Below are 27,868 nucleotides of genomic sequence, written 5' to 3' on the forward strand. Positions count from 1 at the left end.
TGTGAAAGGTGTCTCTGGTCATAAACTGGCTTCTCTCAATTTGCATCGTGATGGGGCTGAGCGGCAGAATGGCAGATGCATTTTCTCACTCACTGGGTCAATGCACCGCACCCATGGGGTCCTTCCCGAGCCTCCTCTCGTGACCACCAGTGCCTCCCTGGATGCCAGCTTCCTCCTCCCACACAGAAGCAGAAATCATGAAAGCAGCCTCTCTCCTGCAGGCAGCCTCTCTGAAGCCAGCCCTGCAGCAATATTTATTTATTTATTGCAGATATCCCTGAATCGCAGCAGGCTACAAAGAACGGCTGGCAACCGACCTTCAACAAATACCACCCTGACTCAGAGGATTCGGTCCCTGGAATCGAAAGGATGCTAAAAAATCCATGACCGCGATGTGATTTCTTTTGAGACAGTTGGCGTGGTGACGAAAGACAGCTTCGTGATGCACAGCTTGGAAGTCAAATCTCAATTTTTCCTGGTAAAACAATTAGGACAGTGACATCGTGGGCAACCTGATTTCACTCAGTGCTAGTCTGAGATTGGAAAAGAAGCTAGAATTCAGGCCAAAGGACATGCACACTCCTTGTTCTGATTGTTGGGTAAAATATGGTGAGAAGGGTCATGCTGACAGCCACCGTCTCCTGCAGGCCATGCAGGCAAGACCTCACAGTGCTGCCCCTGCAGAGTTACTGTTTCCACTAGGTCTGCACAGGGTTCCTGGAAGGAGGTGCTGCTTCCATCAAAGGATGAAGCCGCTCAAGGTCACAGCTGGAGTCAGAACAGCCCCCAAATCCTGCATAGCAGGATGCTCCTGTATTCCAATTGCAGATTATCAGTGGGGCTGGGGAGGAGGGATGCTGAGAAATGGGCATTACTGAATCATAGGAGTTCTTACCCATCTTTATTTAGAAAAATGAAAGGTCTTTTTTTAAAGATTTATTTATTTACTTGAACGTTAGAGTTACACAGAGAAAGAAGGAGAGGCAGAGAGAAAGAGGTCTTCTATGCGCTGGTTCACTTCCCAGTTGGCTGCAACAGCCAGAGCTGCACTGATCCTAAGCCAGGACCCAGGAGCTTCTCCCAGGTCTCCCATGCAGGTGCAGGGACCCAAGGACGTGGGCCATCCTCTACGGGTTTTCCAGGCCATAGCAGAGAGCTGGATCGGAAGTGGAGCAGCTGGGACTTGAACCAGCGCCCATATGGATTGCCGGCACTGGAGGCAGCAGCTTTACCCGCTATGCCACAGCACTGCCCCCCCCCACCTTTTCCTGCTTGGGGACATTGAGCAGGTTACACGTGGTTACACATTGAAGGTCTTTTGTCACTTCACAAGCAGGCATGGAGGCCAAGCTTCCTTCTAACGGACTGAATCAGCTGGGGTTCCCACCATAAGCCAGTGCTCCACAGCTAAGGCCACTCACAGGGCCCGGATGCCACCCGCCAGGCTCCTCAAGTGACTGTCACTGTGTGAAGGCCAGCACCCACCTGTCACCTCTGCTCCAATACTTTTTTATTAATTCCATTTTTTGATTTACACAATGGCACACATTTGGGGTGTACAATGTAACCCTTTTGTTAATCATGTCTACACTAGGCAATGATTACATCAGGGAATTAATAGATCCATCACCTTAAATTTTGATCACTTCTTTATGGAAGAACATTAAAACCTCTCTCGTAATTCAGCTACCATTATTGCTAACTGCAGGCACTCTACTGTGTAGCAGAAACCAGAACTTACTCCTCTTGTCTAGCTGTAACATTTACCTGGTCTAATCTCTCCCCACTCCACGCCAGCTCCTCTCCTGTCCAGTTGCAAATGCTTCATGCACAGGACATTGATGAGGGAATAGCCTGTTCTTCCCTGCATTCTCCCCCCATAATTTGGGATTAAAACGCCTGCAACAAGCAGTAAAAATTGTTCTAAGGTTTTTGGGTTTCTGATTACATTAATAACAATCTAATGGCACTGAATCCCATCTCAGATCTTGGTTTTGGCCATTGTGACAGTTCTTATCCTTAATCTCGGCAGTGGTGCTAACTTTCCCCAAATCTGTCACACGGGGAACAGCACTGAGTTTATTATTCCCTGGGACTATGTCTCCAGGTACTGATTCCTTCACTCCTGGAGTCCTGTGTAATAATATTCACAGGGAAGAACCCGGCAGATTGCTTCTGAGCTCATGAATCTACTTATCAGCTTCATCTTCGCCACCTGGTTCTGAACAGGACCATGTGGGTGCTGGCAGCCTGCAGTTTCCACCTGGAGGATGCCGGGTGGGAACTTCAAAAGACGGCTTTGTTCTTGCACATTCAGTGCTGATTAGTCCGCACGGTGCGCTGGCCCCAGTTCATCCGCGGCTTCCTCCCCATAGCACGAGGGGATGTGTTCCTCTACCAATGGGTCCATCGACATGGGACCTCATGGTCAGGCAGCCATCCTGAGCAGGGTCAGAGCTCAGCTTGGAGCCGGGCTGCTATCCTTCAGGGGTGGGTCTAATGGGTCGCTGGACAACGAATTGCTGGGCAGAAGGTGGTAGTAGCAGGAATCTGATCTCAGTGTAAAGAAGGCTTGTACTTTCTGCAGCTTTGGGAACTTTTAAAAATTCATTTTTAAAAATTTAGTCACAAATACTAGTTATCTATTTATAGGGTACAATGTTAGGTTTTCATATAAGCACACATCACAAAATGATTTAATCAATCTATTTAGTAGATTCACCATCTCACGTACTGACCAATTTGTTTTTGTGGTGAGAGCTCTAGTGTGACAGGCAAAGCTGCCACCTGTAACGCTGGCATCCCAAATGGATGCTGGTTCAAGTCGCGGTTGCTCCACTTCCGATCTAGCTCCCTGCTAATGCACCCAGGACAGTTGTGGAGGATGACCCCCATCCATGGGACCCTGCACCCACAGGGAGACCCAGAAGTTTCTGGTTCCTGGCTTCTGCATGGTCCAGACCTGAGCGCTGCAGCCATTTCGGGAGTGGACCAGAGGATGGAAGATTTTCCTCTCTCTCTCTCTCTCTCTGTCACTTCCTTTCTCTATGAGGATCTGACTTTCAAATAAATAAATCATTAAAAAGAAAAAATGCATCACATATCCCTGCCACAGCAATAAGACAGATAAAGTGATTCCACTTGGAGCCATCCAACAGCCTGCTAGGTCTACTCTGCTTCTCTATGGAAGAAACACTCCCACCCTTAAGCACTGTCTCTATAAACAGAGGACTGAGCTACACAACTCAGGGAGATGATGGCTCTGAGATGAACCAAAAGACTGTTTAGCAAAATTCTTCATTAAAAGGCAAAGCAAACAAAAACTAAGACTAAACAATACATATGAGCATGTTCCATAAAGAAATAAAATCCAACCAACCGAAGCACAAATGGCCTGGGAATAACACTATGAATTACTCCCATCCAAGTGTTCCATTTATAATTTGCTATTTATAACCTGATCAATGGGATGACTTCAACATGATTGGCTCCCAACTCATACAGACATCTAAACCTCAAAATCTTATGTTAATGGTTCATGGATCAAGGTGAACGGTTCATGGACAGGATGCAATTATGGGGTCTATGAGGATGGAGTAGCAGGAGCTCTTTCGGCCCCTGGAGGTGTGACCATGAAATGCAGTTCTCAGGGTTACATACGCCCAGCTTGGTCCAGCTGTTCTCACTCTGCTTCCTGACATGCCGTATGATCCTCCCGCCACATGTGATCTGCCACCTGCATTAGATGCCAGACCAATGGGGACACCTGATCTTGGACTGTGAACCCTCAAAACTGTGAGCCAGAAGAAACCTTTTCCTTTGTAAGCTAGTTCTCCTCAGGTTTTTTGGTTGTGGAAATGAAGACCTGGCTACTACAGGCATTTTATAAATTAAAAGTTGTGGAACACGGTATCTCAATTCCTGACATTCCTCCCTTCCACCCTATCCCAAACACAGAAATCTAACAATTAGCAACGATCCTTAACTAACAGGAGCTACTGAGACCTTCAACACCTTTGACTCTAGGGCCTCATTCTAAGGAATGAGTCAATGATGTTAAGAATTATGTTATTGAAAAATGTGTTAAATTGACAGATAATAACTACATATGTTTATGGCATACAAGGCAAGCATCTACATTATGGATTGATTACATCAAGCTAGTTAACAAATCTGCCTTCTCACTTATCATAAATTTTAAAAAAATATCTTTTCATGATGACACTGAACCCAGGTCAGGATGCAGCTGGGATAAGAAAGGTGAGGTTCCCTTCTGAGGTGCAAAAGGCAACGGGGCACCTAAAATAAAAGCTCACTAATTAAGCTGAATAAAATTTTAATGCAATCTAAAAACAAAATCCATGAAAAATATCCCTGAGAAGTAAAAACATTAAAATTGTGAATAAACACAGGATCAGCATTTACTATCCTTTGAACACAAGCCCTAATAAATTAACTGAGCTTTGTCCACATTTCTTCCTTTTCCTACCTTGGTTCTAGTCCCAAAAACTTAACACCCTAAGAACCATTTCCTTCCTTCACTGAAATCAGTCTGTCTCCTGCTTCCCATTTGGTCATACCACAGATATTTTTTGTAAGTAATAACCATATACAATTATGGGGTACATGGTTACGTTATGATATATGCATGTAGTATGGGATGGTTGAATGAAGCATATTATATGCAACACCTTAAATGCTAATCATGTATTCCTCTGATATTTTGTACCCTTTAGCCAGCACATCAACATTCCCCCAGCATCCCAGCCTCTGATAATCGTCATGCTACTCTCTGCTTCTGTGAGTTCCACTGCTTTAGATTCCACATGAGTTCATGCAGCTTTTGTCTTTCTGTGCCTAAGTTATTCACCCTCCTACAATGTCCTCCAGGTCCATCCACGTTGTCACACATGACAGGGTTTCACCCTTTATACAAAGCTGAATGGTAATATGTTGTGTGTGCCCATACTACATTTTTGTCATCCATGCATCTGTCGATGGACATTGAAGTTGACTCCATGTCTGGCCTATTGTGAGTAGTGCTGCAATAAACATGGGATTGCAGACAACTCCTTGTCATTCCTTTGGGATATCTACCCAGTTGTGTGATGGAGGGTTCCTATGGTGGTTCTGCTTTTAATTTTTTGAGGAACCTTCACACTGTTTTCAGAATACCTGTACTAATGCACGTTCCCGCTGATGGTGTACAGGAGTTCTTCAGATGTGCACCGAATGAAGGAATGCAGCCAGCTTTCGGCTGGAAAGGGTGCACAGTGAAGGCAGGGCAGCTGCTGAACGATGGGGTATTTCTGCAGTAACTCAGGTGAGAGGAGAGAAGCAAGTCAGTGCTGCCTGCCCAGGAGGCAGAAGTGGACACAAGGGAACCCTTAGACTCGGTAGCCTGCTCTGGGTGAAGGGACATTTTGTTTTGCTTTTAAGTAACTCGCTTTAAAAAGAGAGAGGATGGGGCCAGGGCTGTAGTGTAGCAGGTAAGGCTGCCACCTGCAGTTCCAGCATCCCATATGGGTGCCGGTTCAAGTCCCAGCTGCTCCACTTCCAATCCAGCTCTCTGCTATGCCCTGGGAAATCAGAGGAAGATGGCCCAAAGGACTGGACCCCTGCACCCATGTGGGAGATCCGGAAGAAGCTCCTGGCTCCTAGCTTTGGATTGGAACATCTCTGGCTATTGAGGTCATTTGGGGAGTGAACCAACGGGATGGAAGACTTCTCTCTGTCTCTCCCTCTGTCTCTGTCTCTGCCTCACTGTAACTCAGCCTTTCAAATAAATAAATAAATCTATGAGGTAGGGGAGAGGGGAAACTTTGGAGTCTAGCAAAAGAGAACTCAGCAGTTAGGTGCAGACGGGGTGTCCCCAGGGAGATCGGGCTGGACTCAGGTCTTCATCCTCAGGTTTACTACCCCCACATTGCTGTGTGCATACTAGAAGTTGAAGAGCTGTGCCCCAGATGCAAAGGCCACTGAGCTAGCACCTCCCTGAGCCCCAGCATGGGCTGCACCCTGATGCACAGCAGACAGGGTGTCTCCCTGGGTTAAACCCAGGACCAGTTCTCAGCAGCTGCATGGCCAGTCAGGTCTCTGAGCCTCAGCATCTGTGTCCATCTGCAAAGTGGGAATGAAGGTGACGGAGCCTGCATGCCAGGAGTGGCTTGTCAAGCTGCCTGTGGCGCTCAGCACCCTAAAGCACACAGGAGCATGGTGAGCTAGCTGCAGGGCTGAGCCTGAGTGGGGGTGCGGGTGCAGGCAGGAGTGTGTGCGCTCATCCTGCATAAGCTCATTCCACTCAGCTCCCAGGCAGACAAAGCCACCACCCAGAGCTCCCATTTATTGGGCCTCAATTTGCTCAGTTGGCTAAAATTGTTCAATCTGGTGTGGAACAGCTGGCTTTTAGGGAAAACACACCCTCCTGCTCTCTAACGCTCACGGACGCTGTGGCAACCACGGCATAGGTGGCCTGCTCTGGCTTCAGGCAGCTGATGTGGTGCAAGCCCCAGTACCAGCCTCTGAGCTTTGGAGGGTGTGACTGACAGTGCACAAAGCCAAGTGTCAGGTACTGACTCATCACCCTGATAATGGGCCCAGGTTGCTGAGCAGCTGGCCACCTGCAGACAACAGAAGGCTGATCACCTCCCCACATCTGGCAGCAAAGGATCTCATCCACACGCCCTCCGCATGACTAGAGCATGACCAGGGTCAATACCAAATACAAAGCCGTCTCTGTTCACCCGGAGACATTTTTTAAAAAGTATTTTCCTGTGTTAAGCTGGTAAAATGTTGCTTTGGGGCCAAGACTTTATTTGGGAACTCTCCGTCTGGATGCTTTTCTTTTTAAAACAGCAAAGAATCTAGGCAAAGTGCACCATGGAAACCCAGGCACACGCCCACCCTGCAGCACAGTTGGGGCTGCTCTTGGTGTCTAGGGCACAGCATGCAGCTCTGTCTTTGAAAGCCTGGCTCTGTGTTGCTAAAGGTCGAGGCAGATTCTCTAGGGCCCTGCTTGCAGGAGGATGCCATCTGGACAGGTGTTCAGGCTTTGAGACTCTGGAACTGTGAATTAGTTCATGGGGCTGCTATAACAGATTACCATCAACACAGAGGCTTAAAACCACACTAACTTATTATCAATAGTTCTGGAGGGCAGAATCCCACCACAGGTGTCAACAGGACTGCATTCCTTTCTGGAGGCTCTAGGAGAATCTACTTCCTTGCTTTTTTCCAGCATCCAGAGCCACCTGCATTCCTTGGCTTGCAGCCCCTTCTTCCATCTTCAAAGTCAACAGTGATGGTTGGGGTTCTCTCCCCAAATTGCCATCTCCCTCGTTCCCTTTTCTTTTCCTTTTTTTAAATTTTGTTTTTATTTATTTAAAAGAGAGCGAGACAGCTCTCATCTGCTGGTTCATTCCCCAAATAACCCACAATGACAAGAGGCCAGGCCAGTCCAGAGCCAAGAATTCAATCCAGATCTCCCATATAGGTGGCAGGGACCCAACACCTGCTGCCTCCCAGAGCCTGCACTGGCAGGAAGCTGGAGTCAGTAGCCAGAGCCAGGAGATGAATCCAGGTACTCTGATGTGGGACGCAGGCATCTCTAACCACCAGCTTAAAGACTTCCTCCTTGGTTCTCTTTCCTGACTTGCTTCTCCCTTAAGGACCTCGTGATTACACTGGGCCCATCCAGGTAACCCAAGATAATCTCCTCACTGTAAGACCAACCTAAATGAATAGCACCTTAATTCCCTTTGCCATGTAACCTAAAATAGTAGCATATTCTGAGGGTTGGGAAGGACACATATGTGGGGACCGTGATGAATTCTGCATAACATAAACCAAGAACAGAATTTAGGTAAAATTGCATTTTACACATGAGGAAAATATGACCAATATCCAGTGGAGTGTGCTGCTTTAGGGGCTTCTCAGGACCCCATTTCCACCTGGTGCCCTCATGACCAAGGGCTGCATCTTTGTGAAGTAGGATAATTAATGATATAAGGCACAGCCAGTCCACAGTTGCACACCCACATCCGACAGTCCTGGGATTCTGAGAGGAGTACATACGTGCTGTGAGGCATGAGTGAGCAGGAGCATGCATTTGAAGTGTGTTAGTGTGTAGAATGTGGGAAGGGTCTGTGAGTGTGTATGGTGTGTGTACGAGTGCTGAGTGGGTGATGTGTGTTATGTGCGTGTACATGTGCACACACAGATGGTCACACATGAATACACATGTAAAGGGGCCACAGATAGATGTGTTAGTCAGCTATTCATTACTATAATGAAACACCTAAGGTGCAACTTACAAAAAAGAAAAGGGTTATTCAGCTCAGCTTTGGAGGTTTAAAACCCAAAGGGCATGCCACAGGTTTCAGCGCCGGGGAGAGGCCCGTGGCAGCGACTGAACTTGTAACAGGGGAGGGATTGCATAGCAAGCCAGAGGCAGAGATAGGCTGGGTAGAACTCAACTTACATCACCAATTCTCAGGAGGACTGCCCTCCAAGAGCAGCCCTCGGTAAGCTGAGGACTACCACCAGGCCCTATAAGTGGATTAAGCCTATCCTCTTAACATCACTAACTTATGACATGGGGGTTTAACCCCTGTATGACACTCCATATGTCAACCAAATCACAGCAGCAGAAAAGCTGTAGAGTGGGAACAGCTGAGCCTTAAAACACATGACCAGACTCAGGCTCACCTCTGCCACCCACTAAGCATATTGCTAACTCCTATGAGCATGGACCTCAGCCACCTCATCTATAAAACACAGTTAATGACGCAATGTGTATTCTCCAAGCACAAGTTATAATAAATCCTGGGTAGGCTAGGGTTATTAGTTTGGAGAACAGAAATGTGGGAGTTGGGGAAAAGGAAAAACTCCTTTGCAATACCAGGCATGTTGCCAATTTGGGTCATGCAGAGTTGTGGTGAACAGATGGGACATTCGTGGGGAAATTCTTTCAAGAGAAGCCAGGCTGGCAACCACATGTGGAGCCTGGGAACCCGCTGGACACCTCATCTGCCTCATGTAGACTGAGAATCTGCACTCACTGGCACTCTGAAGTCCTCAGGACTGGCTGAGTGTGTGTGCAATGCACTATGCACAGGGAGCCCACATACTAACTAGTAGGAGCCAGTCCCTCACATAGGCTTGGAGCTACCAAATACACCATTTCAAGTTCATGCTACTGTGCCTAGGGTCATGATCCATGTTCTCATCTTTATTTTAAAAAAATAGCAGAATGAATTTTTCAATGGAATTATTTACCAAGATATGTACCTATCCCTGTTACACACTTGACACACAGCTTTAATTTTGTTCTATCTATGGTGTTAGAACAGGGATGACTAGGCTATTTGTAGACTTTGATAGGGAGAATAATACACATCTAAGGAGATTCAAGATACAAGCCATGGTCTTTCAACCCAAGAAGACCTCCTTGGCACCTCCCTGGGACTGCAGATTATAAGGGTGTATACATTCGTCCCTCCACAGCCATAGGTTCTCATGCCATGTATTCAATCAACCATGAATCAGAATACTAGAAAAAATAAAAATATAAACTGTGCCTACACGGAACATGTACAGATTCTTTTTCCTTGTTATTCCCTAGATAATATGGTATTAGTAGCTATTAACATAGCAATTACATTGTATTAAGTATTACAAGTAATCGAGATGATTAAAAGCATTCAAGAGGATGTGTATAGGTTATATAGAAATACTACAGCACCATTTTATATAAGGGGCTTGCCCATCCATGGATTTCAACATTCATGAGAGATCCTGAAACCAAGTCCTCTTGGGTACTAAGGGGTGACTTTATGTCTCTTCTACAGGCAGAACAAAAGAAAATGCTGAATCCAAATGTGAAAACTGGATTCTCACCTCTGAGAACTCTCATCCCAGACAGGCCGGATGGGCTGCAGGGCACAGTGCCCTGGCCCGCCCACTTCTCTGTGGCTATGAGCTGGCGCCAGGCCTCATCCCTGACTTCCAGAGATGTTAGAGCAAGCTCTGCTAGAAGAATGAATCAATGCCTTTGAAAATCCTGGTGACTACAGCCAAACTCTTCGTGAGATAACAGTTTTCTTCAAAGTCCTAATTAACCTGATATTTTAAAAAGAAAAATACACTTATTAGTGCCAACTGAGTCTCTGAAATGATTTCCTTATGTACTCTGTAGCTGTCTTTTCAGTGGAAGTGAAGGTAAAAGGTTCAGTTGAATGCATACTTTGAATAAAATAGTAATAGAACATAACTAAGAAAATAAAATCAAGAAAGACTATTTGAAGTTAAATCTGCCATATTTACTTTTCGAATGTGCCAAACACATCAGAGAATGGATAGAACATACCCTCTGATTTAATCTTTGTTCCCATGCTGTAGGACATAAAAAGCAAGGTCCTTAATTTTTCAGTACAAAAATAGCATTGCCATAAATCTTCCCTTGAAATCAAGGTTATGTTCTGGTTCTAACGCTTGTGCTCACTGTGGCATTTGCTTTTTTCAAGGTCTCACTATGGTTTTACTGTCCTGCAGGGTATTTTGGATTAAGCAGCTAGCTACAAATTAATGGTTAAATAACAAAGGACCACCTCAAGGCAACTGGAGCAGCTCTCACTGAAACATTCTCCAGTTTATTGTGTTTTGCAGGCATGAGAACAGTCTTCGAAGTAACTATTCATTCTTTTATTTTTTTAAAGATCTGTTTCCTTATTTGAGAGACAGCTACAGACAGAGAGAGGGAGACACAGAGACAAAGGTCCTCCATCTGATTATTCACTCACCAAATGGCCACAACAGTGGGAGCTGGGCCGATGCAAAGCCAGAAGCCAGGAGCTTCTTCTGGGTCTCTCACATGGGTGCAGGGGCCTAAGCATGTGGGCCATTTTCCACTGATTTCCCAGGCCATAGCAGAGAGCCGGATCAGAAGAGAAGCAGCCGGGACACGAATGGCGTCCTTAAGGGGTGATGGCACTGCAGGCAGAGGCTTATCCCACTGTGCCACAGCGCCAGTCCTGCAACTATTCATTCCTAACTCATGTATTTTTATGCCACTATTTTTCCCTCATTGGGTGACCAATCAGGATTTATATTATCTTTATGCAGCTGTACCAATTTCATGCCAAATAGTATACAGGCCTTCTGGGGAACCTGGGTCAGTTCTTGAATGAGGTGGGGTTTGCATTTAGAATTAGAGGGTGGCAGGGCTGGCATTGTGACATTGCAGGTAAAACCTCTGCCTTAGGGGCCGGTGCTATGGAGCAGCAGGTTAACGCCCTGGCCTGCAGTGCTGTCATCCCATATGGCTGCTGGTTCAAGACCTGGCTGTTCCACTTCTGATCCAGCTCTCTGCTATGGCCTGGGAAATCAGTAGAAGATGGCCCAAGTCCTTGGGCCACTGCACCCACGTGGAAGACCCGGAAGAAGCTTTGGATCGATGCAACTCTGTCCGCTGCAGCCAACTGGGGAGTGAACCATAGGATGGAAGACCTCTCTCTCTCTCTCTTTCTATTTCTCTCTCTCTCTCTGCCTCTACTCTCTCTCTCTCTCTCTTTCTCTCTCTCTCTCTGTGTGTGTGTGTGTGTGTGTAACTCTGACTTTCAAATAAATAAATAAATCTTTAAAAAAGATAAATCTCTGCCTTCGATGCCAGCATCTCATAGGGCTGCTGGTTAGAGTCCAGGCTGCTCCACTTTTGATCCAGCTCCCTGCTAATGCATCTGGGAAAAGCAGCAGAAGATGGTCCAAGTGTTTGGGTTTCTGCACCCGTTTGGGAGACATATAAGGAACTCCTGGCTCCTAACTCTGGCCTGGCTCAGCCCTGGCCTTGGCAGCCATTTGGGGGAGTGAACCAGTGGATGGAGATCAATCTCCTTCCCTCTCTCTGTCTCCCTCTCTCTGTCTCCCTCTCTCTCTCTGTAACTCTTTCAAAATAATAAGTCCAAAAAAAATAAAAGAAAGGAAAAAAACAAAACAAAACAGGAGACTCCTACGTGTCTACATTAGTGCAGGTTTTCCTGGGCTTTGAGGGAGAGCCTGAAGCGGCCTGGAGGACGCGATGCTCTCACCATCAGAGTGGCCGCCAGATCAGGGCCAGAGTCAGCAATAACATCCTAAAGTAAGACAAAGGATGGTGAGTCCCCAGTGGAAGACAGGCCGTGCCGCGGGGGTGGAGACAGGATGGCTACAGGACCCTGTCCCTCCTGTGCTTCTAAAGGCCTGAGCCCTGCATAAGCTCCCTGCCTGTGGATGGGACAGTGGAGGCTGTGGTGGAATGAGGAAGCCATGCCAAGATGGCCACTGGCAACGGAGCCTGCCTGGCAACCAGCTGTGATTGGATGGCTTCGGAAACCACATGGCAACAGAGCCTGCCTGGCAACAAGCTGTGATTGGCTAGGGCATAAACCGCCCCTTGACTGGATTGGCTGCCTTGGCTATTTAAGCTGCTGTATACCAACTGAAATAAACGAGTCTGCAGGCTGCTGCCTCTGGCCCGCTTTCACCCAACTCCCAGGGTCTGTGTGGTGACTCTGCGCCTCTTGCCCCCATCACGCTCCTCCTCTCAAAATGAATCCACAGCAACAGGAGGCGGCAAGAGACCACCACCGGGAAGAGCCCAGAGGACAGTGGGATGCTGCAGGCCAGGCTGATGCCAACACGGAGAAGAGCCCAAGAGAGGGATACAGAGGAAGCAGACATCAGGGGAGGGGTGAGACCCAGCCAAGCACTTCTTACACCTCCAGGGCCGGCAGACTGCGTAGAAAAGGAACGGCAAACATGGGTCATGTTTTCTTTACTCAAATGAATGAATTTTCATTTAAAACCAAAGAACAAAAATGAAATGGAATATTCAATTTAAAAAATCCAAAAATTTGCTGTGAGCTTTTATTTTTATTGCTGTGAGCTTTTAAGAATCAACACAAGGGAAAAATTGTACAAAAATGGGGTTTTTTGGCAAAGTCTATCTTCAAAGTAACACATAATTACATTTCTGCTTTAAATGTTTCAGCTCTATTCATTTTTCTTTTCTTTTTGGGAAAACCTCAAACTTACTCACGGTTCCAAATGTGCAGCATGAATCTAAGAACAGTGCTTACTGCTATAGACGGGCTGGAAAGGGGGGAAGATATTTCCATGACCGTATTTCATATTTGGTCTCAAGCAACACATTGCAATTTAAGCAGGGGACTTGCAGATCAAAGTCCTGAAATCAAGGATCAATGAGCTAGGGACCAGGAACACACCGTTCTCTCTCCTAAGGTCTCTACTCAGTTCCGCTTCTGGGCTGCAGCCGCCTGGATGGGGAGCAGAACTGCTCATCCAGTGGGGAAGTCGTGTTCCTGGAGGTTGAGAGTGGTCCACACTGGAGAACTACGAGCACTTCTAGAAGATCTAGGACATGCATGATAAACTGTCCGAACAAAAGGAATTAAGTAAAAAAAGTTCCCCCTGCCTGGGGCCAGCATCGTAGCACAGCAGGTTACATCTCCACCTGCAAATGGGTGGCAGTTCAAGTCCTGGCTGCTCCACTTCCTATCCAGCTCTCTGCTAATGCATCTGGGAAAACAGTGAAAGGTGAACCAAGTCCCTGGGCTCCTGCACGCATGGGAGACCTGTAGGAAGTTCCTGGCTCCTAGCTTTGGCCTGGTCCCAGATAGGTCATTGTGGGCATTTGGGGAGTGAAACAGCAGATGGAAGATCTCTCTCTCTCTCTCACACCTGGCTTTCAAATAAAAATAAGTCTTTAAGAAAAATTCCCCCTTAAAATGACAGAACCTGTAGTTTGGATATAGTCTATTTTTTTTTTTTTTTTTTTTTTTTTTTTTTTTGGACAGGCAGAGTGGACAGTGAAAGACAGAGACAGAGAGAAAGGTGTTCCTTTGCCGTTGGTTCACCCTCCAATGGCCGCCGCGGCCGGCGTGCTGTGGCTGGCGCACCGTGCTGACCCGAAGCCAGGAGCCAGGTGCTTCTCCTGGTCTCCCATGGGGTGCAGAGCCCAAGCACTTGGGCCATCCTCCACTGTACTCCCGGGTCACAGCAGAGAGCTGGCCTGGAAGAGGAGCAACCGGGACAGAATCCAGAGCCCCAACCGGGACTAGAACCTGGTGTGCCGGCACCTCAGGCGGAGGATTAGCCTATTGAGCCACGGCGCCGGCCTGGATATAGTCTTTTTTTTTTTTTTTTTTTCAGTCCTGTGTCTTTATTAAAGAGGGTTAGATAGAGACCAGACCTGGTAGCCAAAGGGTAAAGTACTGGCCAAGAAGGTAGGGTGGGCTCAGGCCCTGGGGATTCAAGAGCAGACTCATGGCCTGGGAGAGCCAAGGAGACCAGGTCCGGGTAGCAGCTGAGGAAGTGCCCAGGATGAGCTCTCAGGCACTGGGCCATCAGCTGGTTCTGTAGGCTGAGGGCTTGGGGCTGGGCATTGGGGGTGCAAGATAGGCTGGGTTGGCCTGGAATCTCCCTGAGGCCACCCTGCCTTGTCTCCCTAGATCATCCACTGGTCCTGATCCTGTTCGTTGCCTTCCATGTCCACCTCATTGACCTCTCCATCATCAGGTGACTCGTTGTAGTCATTCATCTCGTCCATGTCCTGCATGTCCTCATCATCCTCTGAGTCCTCTTCACTGTCCTCATCGTCTTCATCACCTTCTTCCTCATCCTCATAGTGCTCTGAGGCTGGCTTGCAGCTAGGTACCAGATTGCTGTCTTTCTCTGCAATGCTTTGGAGCCACGCCCGATGCTGCTGTTCCTGCTGCTGTAGCTCTGTCTCCTCCACACAGGGTCGATCCAGATTAAACCACAGTGTCTCAGTCACACGAGGAAAGAGGGAAGGGAACAAGGTGGACATGGCTCCTGGACTGGGTTTCAGTCCTGGCTCCACCACTTACTAGCTGTTTGACCTTGGCCAAGTCACTTAACCTCTCTGGGCCTCAGTTTCCTCATCGCGCCGGGAAGCGGCAGCCGGCGGCGACCCTGGATATAGTCTTAAAATATAAGTCATCAACAAGAGAGGATCCATGGCAGTGACAGGGATGGGGAGCCAGACATGGGGGCCAGAGCAGGAAAACCATTCTCAAGTTCCTCATTTCCCGCAAATCCCCTAGATGATCTACTGTCAGAAAGACATAAAGCTGCCACTCATGCCTGCTTCTAGATTTCACAGTGGGGCCAGCACTGTGATGCAGTGGGTAAAGCTGCCACATGCAGTGCAGGCATCCCATATGCACGCCAGTTCAAGTCCTGGCTGCTCCATTTCCAATCCAGCTCTCTGCTATGGCCTGGGAAAACAGTAGAAGATGGCCCAAGTGCTTGGGCCCCTGCATCTGCATGGAAGACCCAGAAGAAGCTCCTGGCTCCTGGCTTCAGATTGGTGAAGCTCCAGCCATTGAAGCCAACTGGGGAGTGGACCAGCGGATGGAAGACACTCCCCCCCACCCTGCCGCGGTGTGTGTTAACTCTGATTTTCAAGTAAATAAATAAATCTTTAAAAAAATATTTCACAGTCTCCCTGTGCTTGGTCACCTAACAGTGCAGCTGCCACCAAAACAAAGCTGCAGGGGAAGGGCCCACGGGGAGGAAGGCTCAGGTGAGTGTCCCACCGTGTTCAGAACCAGAGGTGCCCACGTTGCTAACACTGTTAGTGCTGCAAGCATAGCCAATGCTCTTGCCTGCACTTCTCATGTTTCATTTCAATCAGGATATTCTAGGAAAGCAGTAGCCATGTATTTAACTGTTTTCTTAGTTTAGCAATACTGGCAGGGCTCTAGATAAACTACTTTGCAAACATTAAGAACACATACATTGGGGGACAGTGTTGTGGTGCAGTGGGTTAAACCACCCTCTGTGACACCAGCATTTCATATGGGTGCCAGTTCAAATCTCTGCTGCCCCACTTCCAATCGAGCTCCCTGCTAACGTACCTGGGAAAGAAGCAGAAGATGGCCCGAGTGCTTGAGCCCCTGCCACTCTTGCAGGAGACCTGGATGGAATTTCAGGCTCCTGGCTTCTGCCTGGCCCAGCCCGAGCTGATGCAGCCATCTGAGGAGTGAACCCACAGATGGAAGATTGATCTATCTTTCTCTATCTCTCTCATTCCCTCTCTGATTTTTTTAAAGATTCATTTATTTATTTGAAAGTCAGAGTTACACAGAGAGAAGGAGAGGCAAAGAGAGGGGAGGGGGTCTTCCATTCACTGGTTCACTCCCTAAATGGCCACAATGGCTGGAGCTGTGCCGATCCAAAGCCAGGAACCAGGAGCTTCTTCTGGGTCTCCCATGTGGGTACAGGGGCCCAAGGACTTGGGCCGTCTTCTACCGCTGTCCCAGGCCATAGCAGAGAGCTGGATTGGAAGTGGAGTAGCTGGGTCTTGAACCGGCGCCCAAATGGGACACTGGCACTGCATGCGGCAGCTTTACCAGCTATGCCACAGTGCAGGCCTGTGTCTTTCTGCTTTTAAAATAAATAATATAAATCTTAAAAAGAAAACCAACAGAATACACATTGATGAAAGCTGGCCAAAGAACAACAGCCAAATCTGTCCACCAGAACTTTACCCACACGTGCCGATGGAGGGCACCAGGTCAACAAGGTGTGTCTGCAGCACAGTCTGAAAACTGAGGACCACAGCCCTGGGCAGGGTGACAGAGCGAGGGCTGCCCAGTTTGGCAGAAAATTCCACCCCAGATTCCAACAGGCGAGCACTGGGCGGTCAATGAGTCGTCTTCATTCACCCTCACAGCCAGCAGGGGAGGCGCTGCCAAGACCCAAGCACAGTACATGATGCATGATCAGGGGCTATGTGGAGGGCGTCTCCCCTCTAACCACACCTCCGGAAAGCAGAGTGGGTGAGGATGATCCGATGGCAGTCAGCAGGAGTCTTCTAGCCGTGTGACTAGCGTGTGCGTTCTGATGATGAGAGGGCACCGCCTTATGAGGCAGGGGTCACAGAGAACCTTGAGAATGCTTTAGCAGGAATTCTACTTCCATGGATTTATGAAACCCCATCAACACCTGTAACATACTAGACAGCAGATCCCAGCAAAACAAGTCATTACAGGGTTCAATGGGGAAAAGTCGGCACCAAGGAACACTACCCAGGCCCAGAAGGCAGCTGCCGGTATGTTCCAGGCAGAAAGGGACATCCCAGGACTCCTGCAGGTGCTTCACAGCGAAGGGACCTGGGGTGAGTAAGATGAGGGCAGCCAGAGGCAACCTAGGCCGACTCCCCAGTTTTAAGCCACCAAGAGAGTAAAGGATCCCCAAAGCATTTGGCAGGGCTGAGAGAAGAAGAAACTCAGAAAGGAACAAGCGGTGAGGACTAAGAGGGAGGAGAGAAACAAAACAATGTGGATCTGTGAGCATCCCTGCAGTAACTGCCCTGCCTGCCCATCTATCCCAGTGATCCACAGGCCAACAGGTGCATCCCACCAGGCACAGGCGCTCTACAGGCCAACAGGTGCATCCCACCAGGCACAGGGCGAGCCACAGGCCAACAGGTGCATCCCACCAGGCACAGGGCGAGCCACAGGCCAACAGGTGCATCCCACCAGGCACAGGGCGAGCCACAGGCCAACAGGTGCATCCCACCAGGCACAGGCACTCTACAGGCCAACAGGTGCATCCCACCAGGCACAGGCACTCTACAGGCCAACAGGTGCATCCCACCAGGCACAGGCGCTCTACAGGCCGACAGGTACATCCCACCAGGCACAGGGTGCTCCACAGGCCAACAGGTGCATCCCACCAGGCACAGAGCGAGCTACTGCAGGAGACGCGGCTCACTCCCAGCTCTACTAATTTTTAAGTGTTTGCAGCAAGACCTACGCACAAGTGAAAAGTGACCTGAAAAGTTACAAGATGGGAAATGAGACAGTACTGTGAGACTGTGGGGAGAAACGGATGGGAAGTCACAGACATCACAGCCTTGCGAGTACAGGGACGGCCCCGGGGGCATCTGACGTGGAGCCCAAGCTCTGACCCCAGCCGGCCTCCCCGCTCTTCCTCATCCAGTGGGACACCGACGCGTCCCCATCAGCCACTGCCATGCTGCCGGCACCCGGATGTCTCTGCACTCTGCAAACACAGACAGCTCAGATCTGCCCCAAAGCCAGAGGAAGCTGAGACACGCGACTGGAAGTGGCCCCGAGAGCAGAGCGACACTGATCTAGCCAGGGCACGGCACCCTGCAGGGACCGCTGTGACTGTCACTCAGCTTCTGCTCCCTGTTTCTCCCCACACTGCTCCTCGGAAATGGACCAGTGCACCCTTAGAGGCCAGAACAAACATGCCCAAGGGCAAAGAAGACAGCAGGGGGTCTGGGCTTGGCAGCCCAGGAGTTAAAACCAAGATGACTTTGCCTAGAGTTGTTTTTTTCTTAACAGCTTCCTTGGTTTCTGCCTGTCCTCTGCTGAAGAGCAGGTATCAATCACACTTAAAAACAACAAGTCAGGAAACAGGAACCTCCTCAGCTTCTCACCCTGGTAAAGAGCACTTGTGTAGTGTGGCTATCATGGCCTGTCCTTACAAAGCTCTATTTGTTCTCTGCTTTGTAATGCAGAGTGTTATGTCCTGTGCTTGCCACACAATCACTTGGAGGAAACATTACTATAAAAATAAATACCTTTCTTTTTTCATTCAAAGTGAGGGCAAATAACACAGGCGCCCTCAGCACACCCATAAGCCTTTTCCAAGAACACTTGCCTTTGTTCCTGACTGGGAAGAATGCTTTGCTGATGATATCAAAGCCCTCTCCTTTATCTACAATCAACCTGACTTAAACACAAAGGAAAAAATACTCATTTTGTCCCACTTTAAATTAAAGCAATCTAGTTTTTGTTTTTGGGGGGACTGTATTTTTCTTTGAACACAGGGGAATACACGATTTTGAAACCCTGCACGATTATTCTTGTTTAGCTGTGGAAGTCACACATATTGGTAACCATTCAGTTTGATTTTCAGAAAACATAAAGTGTAATTTCATTCTCAAACCTGTTCACAAGCCTCTACTTCTAACCAAGATGGAATAGAGGTGCGGGGTTTGCCCTATTACACCACAGAATAATAAGAATAATAAATACATTTACAAAAAGGGATTTCAGACACTGGGCAGCAAGAATCAAAGGACAATGATCCTGTGAGAAGGCAGCAAAGAGGAAGAGCTCCTCACTTGCCCCAGTTTGTCTGGAAGAAGTAGCCAGGCTGCAGCACAGGGCGGGGAGTCAGGCAGAGCCTGTTGAGCTCCAGGTGGAAGGGACAGAGCTAAGAGTTTGCAAGGCAGGGGCCTAGAAAAAGAGCTGGGGCTGTCTGCATGGGGTCCCCTGGAGGTTCTGGCTCCACCTTGATCAGCACCTGCATGCATGTGAAGAACTTATCCAAGGCCAGGAAAGGACCACTTGGAAAAAGCAAAGGAAATGATCACCAGAGTTTGCCGTAGGCCAGGATCAGCCCTTACTCTCACCAGCAAGGGAAGAAAACACTTTAACTCACAGGGCATCAGGAAGAGTAATCCAAAGGGCCCTGTCCAGGTGTCGGGAAGGAGGGGTTAGAAAGGCTGCTCTGGTCTCAACTAAGAAAGGACTGAACTGTTTCAGAGTTCCACAGGTGCACGCATTCTAGAATGAAGGACAAGAATATTTATGGGGATACAGCAATGTCCAGCACTGTAGAAGTGCCCAGCACTCACTATGCTAGGCCTCTAATAAAAAATTACTAGGCATGCGAGAAGCAGGAAAATACAACCTAAAATGAGAGAAAAAATCAACCAGTAGTAATAAATCCAGAACTGACACAGAGGATATAATAAGTACACAAGGACATGAAAATAGTTGTGAAATACCCACATGTCTAAGAAGTTACAGGAAAGAATAAATTAAGCAGAGGTGTGAAAATTGTTTAAAAAATGTTTAAGGTCCCAAATCACACTTCTGGAGTGCATGAAAACTATAATATGTGATAAGAAAAACCAACTAAATGAGACTGGTGGCAGATTAGGCATTGTAAAAGAAAAGGAACTTAGTAAACTTGAAAACACAGCTATAGAAACTATCAAATATGAAATACAATTAAAAATAATAAGATGAGGAGCCAGCGCTGTGGCGTAGTGGGTAAAGCTGTCACCTGTAGTGCCAGCATCCCATATGGGCGCTGGTTCGAGACACAGATGCTACACTTCCTATCCAGCTCACCGCTATGGCCTGGGAAAGCAGTAGAAGATGGCCCAAGTGCTTGGACCCACGTGGGAGACCAGGAAGAAGCTCCTGGCTCCTGGCTTCGGATCGGCACAGTTCCAGCTGTTACGGCCAACTAGGGAGTGAACCAGCATATGGAAGACCTCTCTCTCTCTCTCTCTCTCTGCCTCTTCTCCTCTCTCTGTGTAACTCTGACTTTCAAATAAATAAATGTTTAAAATAATAAGAATAATAGTAAGATGAGAGGAAGAAAAGGCAAAGGTAAGCTGTGCTACAATTTCTAGCAGCCTAATATTTCTGCAATCAGTGTCAGGGTGGAGCAGAAAAAAGAAATAATGATCAGAATTTTTCTAAATTTGATGAAAACTATACATTCACAGATTCAAAATACTCAATAAATCTCAAGCACAAGAAACAAGAAGAAAATTCCACCAAGGCTCATCATAGTCAAACCGCTTAAAAGCCAAGACAGGGAGAAAAGGTAACAGAAAAAAGATACCAGGTACAGAAAAGTAAAGATGGGAATGAGAGCAAACGTCTCTGAAAACAACCGAGCAAAAAGACGGAACTGAAAGAACTTCTTTAATTGACTGGAAGAAAACTGCCAGACCCTAATTCTATACCTAGAGAAAATAGATTTGAAAAACAGAGAGGTAGGGGCTGAGCGCTGTGGTACAGCGGGTTAAAGCCCCAGCTTGCAGCGCGAGCATCCCATACGGGTGCTGGTTCGAGTCCCGGCTGCTCCTCTTCTGATCCAGCTCTCTGCTATGGCCTGGAAAAGCAATAGATGACCCAACTCCTTGGGCCCCTGCACCTGTGTGGGAGACCTGGAAGAAGCTCTGGGCTCCTGGCTTCAGATTAGCTCAGCTCTGGTCATTGCAGTCATTTGGGGAGTGAACCAGTGGAATGGAAGACCTCTCTCTTTCTCTTTCTCTCTCTCTCTCTCTCTCTCTCTCTCTCTGCCTCTCCTTCTCTCTGTGTGTAACTCTGACTTTCAAATAAATAAAATAATTCTTTAAAAAAAACAGAGAGGTAAAGAATTTTTCAGACCTAGAAAAATGGAAAGAATTCATTGACGGCAGACTAATGGGATTGGGAGGAGGACAAGGAGGCCAGAGAAAGCCAGCAGACACACAGAAATGGGAGGCACCAGAAGAGGCAGAGGCGCCCACCTGCCTGGTCCCACCAAGGAGGCCTGCAGGTCAGAGTCAACGGACTGGAACCAACGTCTCATTACTCTCCCCCTCAGCACTGCCCATGATGACTGGGACCTTCTTTTCCTGTGTTTCTTTAAGGCTGCTTTGGGGCAGGGCTGTCAGCCTAGTGGTGAAGACTGCATGCAGTCAGGGTACCCACATCCCACACCCAGGTCCCTGGGTTCAATGCCCAGCTCCAGCTCCACGTTCCCGCTCCTGCTAATGTGGGTCCTGGAAGGCAGCGGTGACGGCTCAAGGAGCTGGCTTCCTGCCATCCCCGTGGGACCCCTGGACTGCATTCCCGGCTCCCAGCTGGTGTTTGCAGGCATCCAGAGAGTGAACCAACAAATGGGATTTCTCTCTCTTCCCCCCTGCCCCACCTCCCACTCAAATAAATAAACAGGATTGCTCTGGGAAATCTGTATTTCCCTGTACTCACTGGGGATGCTAAATCTCAAAGCTGAACAGGCACAAGCCAGTTACTTCTGCATATATGTTAATAATCCACCCAAAGGCAAATTGGGCTGCTGTGGATTGCCCTTGGAACTACCCTTTCTGGTGGAGAACTCATTTGGGGTAAGAAAAGAGGCAAAAGTGTTTTATTTCTCAGTGTGAGGGCAGATGGAAGAAGTAGAAGGTGGAGCCAGCTATGAAAGCTGACCCTTCAATGTAGAAAAAACGTGAAATGCATAAACATAAGCACTTTTTGTTTGTGATGTGTAGCTTGGAAATATGAAATATCCACCTGGCTTGTGATTAATATGAAGGTGGGCAGGTTCTCTCAAGGGACCAGAGAGTACTTCCAAGGAAAAAGACGTTACAATTGAGCATTTCAGTTTCCTACTGGTTGTTAAAAAAATTAACTTGATTAGACTGAACCCTCTTTAACCCCACTCCACTACTGGAATTCAGAGGTTAAATTCCATAAAACCTGATCTCCATCACAACAAAAACAAAGCCAGGAATACAGGTCTACTCACTTAAATGATTACTTGAGGTCATCGATCAGGTGAGATCAATGCTCAAAATGGCTAACATGACGTCAAGAGTCAGAACATTCAGAACTACAAGCGGGGTTCTGGAGAGGTGACCACCAGCAGGCTATGCACACACTCCAGGTCCGTTTTCTTATCTTATATGTACAAAGGGTTCCTCCTTGCATAAAGCGGCATTGCAGTCCCCACCTGTTTTGAAATTCTACTTGTAGACTTCTTTTTTTTCTTTTAACAGGCAGAGTGGACAGTGAGAGAGAGACAGAGAGAAAGGTCTTCCTTTACCATTCATTCACCCCACAATGGCCTCTGTGGCTGGCGCGCTGCGGCTGGTGCACCGCACTGATCTGAAGCCAGGAGCCAGGTGCTTCTCCTGGTCTCCCATGCGGGTGCAGGGCCCAAGCACTTGGGCCATCCTCCACTGCACTCCTGGGCCACAGCAGAGAGCTGGACTGGAAGAGGAGCAACCGGGACAGAATCTGGCGCCCCAACCAGGACTAGAATCCGGGGTGCTGGCACCGCAGGCGGAGGATTAGCCTAGTGAGCCGCGGCGCTGGCCGTAGACTTCTAAATTATGTCAAAAGAGCTGAAGAAGATCTGCTCCATGGAGTGCTGCGGTACCAGCAGGCAGTCCAGAGTACACTGCCATCAGAACTAAAAAGAGTCACATGAAGAAGATACTTAAGACCATCTCAGTGTCTAGCTGGCTATGAAACTCAGCTAGCCCAGCAACTCCACGGGCTGGAGGACCAGCTGTCATGGCAAACTGGCTTTTGCAGCCACACAGTGCTTGGATCACAGTGCCCATGTGATCAGCCAGCGTCTCAGGGTAGACACATCCTTCTCCCTGGCCCTCACTCCCCTCAGTCCTCCCACCAGCACTTCTGGACTTCCCATGCCTGAAATGACCAGGCAGCAAGCAGATGGAACACTTAAAAAGCAAGCTTTGCTATGCATTTGTAGATATTGGTCAAATTGTAGATTCCTATAGGACAAACAACCTTAGAGATCACCCCTTCCAATTCTTACCAAACACACCAGACTATGTCTATTGTAACACAGGCTAAAACCAAACCCAGAAATGAATTCTGCAAAATCATGTTTTATTCATTTTAATGACTATATTTTCTGCACATGTTGAATATGGCTTTTCCCCCAAAAAAATAAATAGTACTAGACATGTTAAAGTAAAGGATTCATTCTATTTATTAGCCATTTTAGGGAAAATGTGAACTTTCCCAAGCAATTAGCTGGCCTGCTTAGAATAATGCATTTTTGCTTTTAATAGGATAATGCCTTTGTGCTTTAGTTGACTTGTTATTTCAGTTCCAACTCTTACAGATGGAAGGAAATTTTGCTTTTCCAATTCTAGGCAGAGGATGTGAGGGTTAATCTGACAATTGTGTATTATGGAAAAAGTTGTAGAAAAGGAAGATGGGGCTGGCATTGTGGCACAATTGTGTAAGCTGTCTCCTGTGATGGGAGCATCCCATATGAGCTCTTGTTGGAGTTCTGGCTGCTCTACTTCCAATCCAGCTCCTTGCTAATATGTCTGGGAAGGCAGTGGAAGATGGCCCGTATGCTGGGGTCCCTGCCACACACGTGTAAGGCATGAATAGAGCTCCTGGCTTCCGGCTTTGGCCCAGCTCAGCCCCAGCCATTGTGGCCATTTGGGAAGTAAACCAGTGGATAGATGATCTCTCTCTCTGTCTCTCACTCTCTCTCCCTCTCCCCCCCCCCCCCCCGTAATGCTATGTTTCAAATAAATAAAATAAATCTTTTAAAAATGGAAAAGTACTAAAGTATTTTTGACTAAAGATTTCTATGGTACAGGATTTAGAATGCCTATAATTAACTTACAGGAAAATTAAGAATGTTTTTAAAAGTGAGGCAATTAAGTCTCTTTGTTATCAATATTTAAAATTTGGAATTTAAAAAGTGTTTGAAGTTGGTGAATAGAACTTTTCAAGGCAATGAAAATCATGGTGAATGAAATAAGAGATCACATGCCATTCTTCTGACTTTGTTTTTAACACAAAAGCGAAAAAACCATGTAAACCCAACGGAACTCTGACAACGCCTGATGAAGAAAATCCATTGCCTGCAAGCAAGAATTCAGATTCCTGCTAGTTGATAGGAATGGTAAACATAAATAAAACTCAAGATGCTATATAAGTTTAAGAAACAAAAATTTAATTGAGGAACAGTTTTTTTTTCCATACTATTTGTTGAACTCTTTTCTCAATATAGAATCAATCTTATATGTATAAAGCTAATTGAAAATAGATCTTAGTAAAAAATAAGAATGGGGACAGGAGAGGGAGGAGGAGGAAGGGTGGAAGTGCAGGTGGGAGAGCGGGTAGGATGGAAGAATCGCTATGTTCCTAGAGTTGAATTTATGAAGTGCATGGCATTTGTATACTTTAAATCAAAGATTTCTGGGGGGGGAAAAGAAACAAAAATTTATTTACTATCTTCAGAAATGCTGCTAATGTTTTAGCAACTCCTGAGAAGGTGACCACTGACCATGTTCAAAGATCTGGCTACTTCTCTAATCCCTCCATTCACAGCTGCATGCTGCACAGTGCCGAGGCAGTATAATGCTGCAAGAAAGCAGCAAATGAGACAAATCTGGGTGTTTTTTTTTTCCTATCTACATGCATTTTACAGATGTGCCCTATCTGCTAAGTGAGACGATCTAAGATCTGCATGTCACGCTTACAGCATTATTCTCTTCATTAGGGAGAAGCTTACCAACAAAAGCCTGACCTACAAATGGGTGCTAGCGATCCTGCTTCAGTGGATAGTCTTGGCCAGAATCTGATCATATGCTGAAGAATCCTGCCTTGAATTTTGTAACTTGGCTATTCTATGTAACTACCTACAAGGTCATTTTTCTAACAACAACAACAAAAAATGCTCTCTATTTTTAACAAAAAAAGCAGTCTGTATCCAATTGGAAAGCAAAACCCTTATTTAAATAGATCAACTTAAGGCATCAATTTCCAATAGTAAGAAGATTCTTGAAACAAAAATATTAGCAACATTGGGAAACAAAATTTCACAGAGCAAACTAAATCTTATAAAAGAAACTAAACGTGACTGGCCAAATAATTCACGTAGGGAGAACAACTGTCCAGATGTATAAGAACTGCTTAGTCCTTCTGTCCCAGTCCTGGCCGAGTACACCTGGGAGAACACTGGTCACCACCATGGCTTAGAAGAAAACAGTTTCAATAAGCTCAACTTTTGCGCGATGGATATCCAGCCATGCACATAAGTGATAAGAAGCCTTTCCTAGGGTCAGATTTCTTATCTCCAAAATGGGACCAGTACCTCACTAGGCTCTTTGAAGGACTAAGTGGGGGCCAGCGCCGTGGCTCACTTGGTTAATCCTCCGCCTGTAGCGCCAGCATCCCACATGGGCACCGGGTTCTAGTCCCAGTTGCTCCTCTTCCAGTCCAGCTCTCTGCTGTGGCCTCGGAGGGCAGTGAAGGATGGCCCAAGTGTTTGGGCTCCTGCACCTGCATGGGAGACCAGGAAGAAGCACCAGGCTCCTGGCTTCAGATCGGCACAGAGCCGGCTGTAGCGACCATTTGGGTACTGAACCAATGGAGGGAAGACCTTTCTCTCTGTCTCTCTCTCTCACTGTCTAAAACTCTACCTGTCAAATAAAAAAAAAAAAAGGATTAAGTGTGCTAAAAAATTTGAAAGATTACTTGTAAACTTCTATACCAAACCAATGTCAAATTTCTTTTTATAAGATAATCAAATCAAAACCCCAAAGAGGAGGAGGAAACATGACAATTATTCTAATATTTATATGGAAAATGAACAGTTGAAAACACCCAAGAAAACAATTTTTTTTAAGTGGTGAGACTTTGTTTTAACCACCACATGTTAAACGGTTTATAAATGTGCAGTCCAATGTACAAGGTAAGATCGGTGGGCTGAAATAAGAAAGATTTACACAATGAATACAATAAACGTAGACTTTTAAATTAGTGAGGAAAAGAAAACTTAACAAGCCTTCTTGAGATTTATAATACGAAGGGGAAAAAAGTGCAGCCTTACCCTTAACAAAATGTACGTTAAAAAGTGTGAGATGATAAAATAAGATATAAAATCATAAGGCAAGCAGAAATGAATATAGGTGGCTAATTTGCATAATATTTCAGGGTTTAGAACATTTTAAACTTAAAAAGTATAAAAAAAGGAAAGATTGACGGATTGGAGCATATGAAAGTTTTCAACTTCAATGTGTCAAAAACATTCACCTTAAACAGTAATGATAAAGTGAGGGAAATACTCAACAGAGATAAAAATTAATATACAAATGGTTATGGTCATATTATATATATTCATATCTTAAAAATGTAATGAAAAACAAACACCGTAATTTAAAAAGGAAACAGATGATTTAAAAAGGAGAAGAGCATATGGTTAATAACCTAAAGAAATAATGTTGACTCTTCCTAGCCAATAGATTTAAATTAAAAATAAGAAAATGCTGTGTTTCCTGTCCTAAGGAAAAGACCACAGTTAAGCGGGTGGCCCTGTGACTGGGGGGGTGGGAATCCCTCTGCCAATGAGCCTCTCAGCTGACATGGAGGACAGGAAGGGGCTTTGCTTGACCTGATCAGGAAAAGAGCCCAGCAGTGGCCTCGAGGGCGCAAGCCCTGCCAAACCAATGAACGATGAACTCTGCTGACCATCTCCACAGTAAAACCTTTGTACTCTCTAAAACATCATATTTTATGACACAGGAACCACAGCACTGAAGTGACACGTGGGATACAAAAACTACATCGAGGCCAAAATGGTAACCCAGGGTCTCCGTGACAGTCAAGGTTGCACGTGGTTGATATCTCCTTCTGCCTTACTCGGATGCCCTACAGTAGCCACATGCACCTTTTACAATCATAGACGTGTGTGGTTTATATTGTCTGAGGCTAAACTGTTACACAGCACTTCTAAAAATACACTTAGATAAACAACGCATTTATTTTAGTACCACATTGAAATTTTAGCTTGGATATCTAACTCTGACACTACGAACTGTATTTTTCTTTTTCTTTTTCTTTTTTTCTTTTTTTTTTTTTTTGACAGGCAGAGTTAGACAGTGAGAGAGACAGAGAAAAAGGTCTTCCTTTCGTTGGTTCACCCCACAAATGGCCACCACGGCTGGTGTGCTGCGCCGATCGATCCAAAGCCAGGAGCCACGTGCTTCCTCCTGGTCTCCCATGCAGGTGCAGGGCCTAAGCACTTGGGCCATTCTCCACTGCCTCCCCAGGCCACAGCAGAGAGCTGGACTGGAAGAGGAGCAACCGGAACAGAATCCAGCGCCCCGACCGGGACTAGAACCCAGGGTGCCGGTGCCGCAGGCAGAGGATTAGCCTAGTGAGCCGCGGCACCAGCCACGAACTGTATTTTTCTAATCTGTGCTTGTCCTCCTCTTTCTGCTGACCTGATGATCAGA

General features: G+C 46.8%; 1 protein-coding gene and 1 pseudogene across 3 annotated transcripts in view; both read right to left on the bottom strand.

Moving 5' to 3' along the window:
• The window catches only part of ATP10A (ATPase phospholipid transporting 10A (putative)), a 181,331-nt gene that overhangs the window by 110,079 nt on the left and 43,384 nt on the right, over positions 1-27,868 (bottom strand). The gene's annotated exons all lie outside the window — the stretch shown is intronic.
• LOC149122950 (anaphase-promoting complex subunit 15 pseudogene) lies at positions 12,545-14,895 on the bottom strand (annotated as a pseudogene). The gene has a single exon (XR_016217212.1). The product of XR_016217212.1 is annotated as an anaphase-promoting complex subunit 15 pseudogene (transcript).

The sequence above is a fragment of the Oryctolagus cuniculus genome, chromosome 12 (genome assembly GCF_051225735.1).
Source record: "Oryctolagus cuniculus isolate XC-2025 breed Fujian yellow rabbit chromosome 12, ASM5122573v1, whole genome shotgun sequence".
Classification (NCBI taxonomy): Eukaryota; Metazoa; Chordata; class Mammalia; order Lagomorpha; family Leporidae; genus Oryctolagus; species Oryctolagus cuniculus.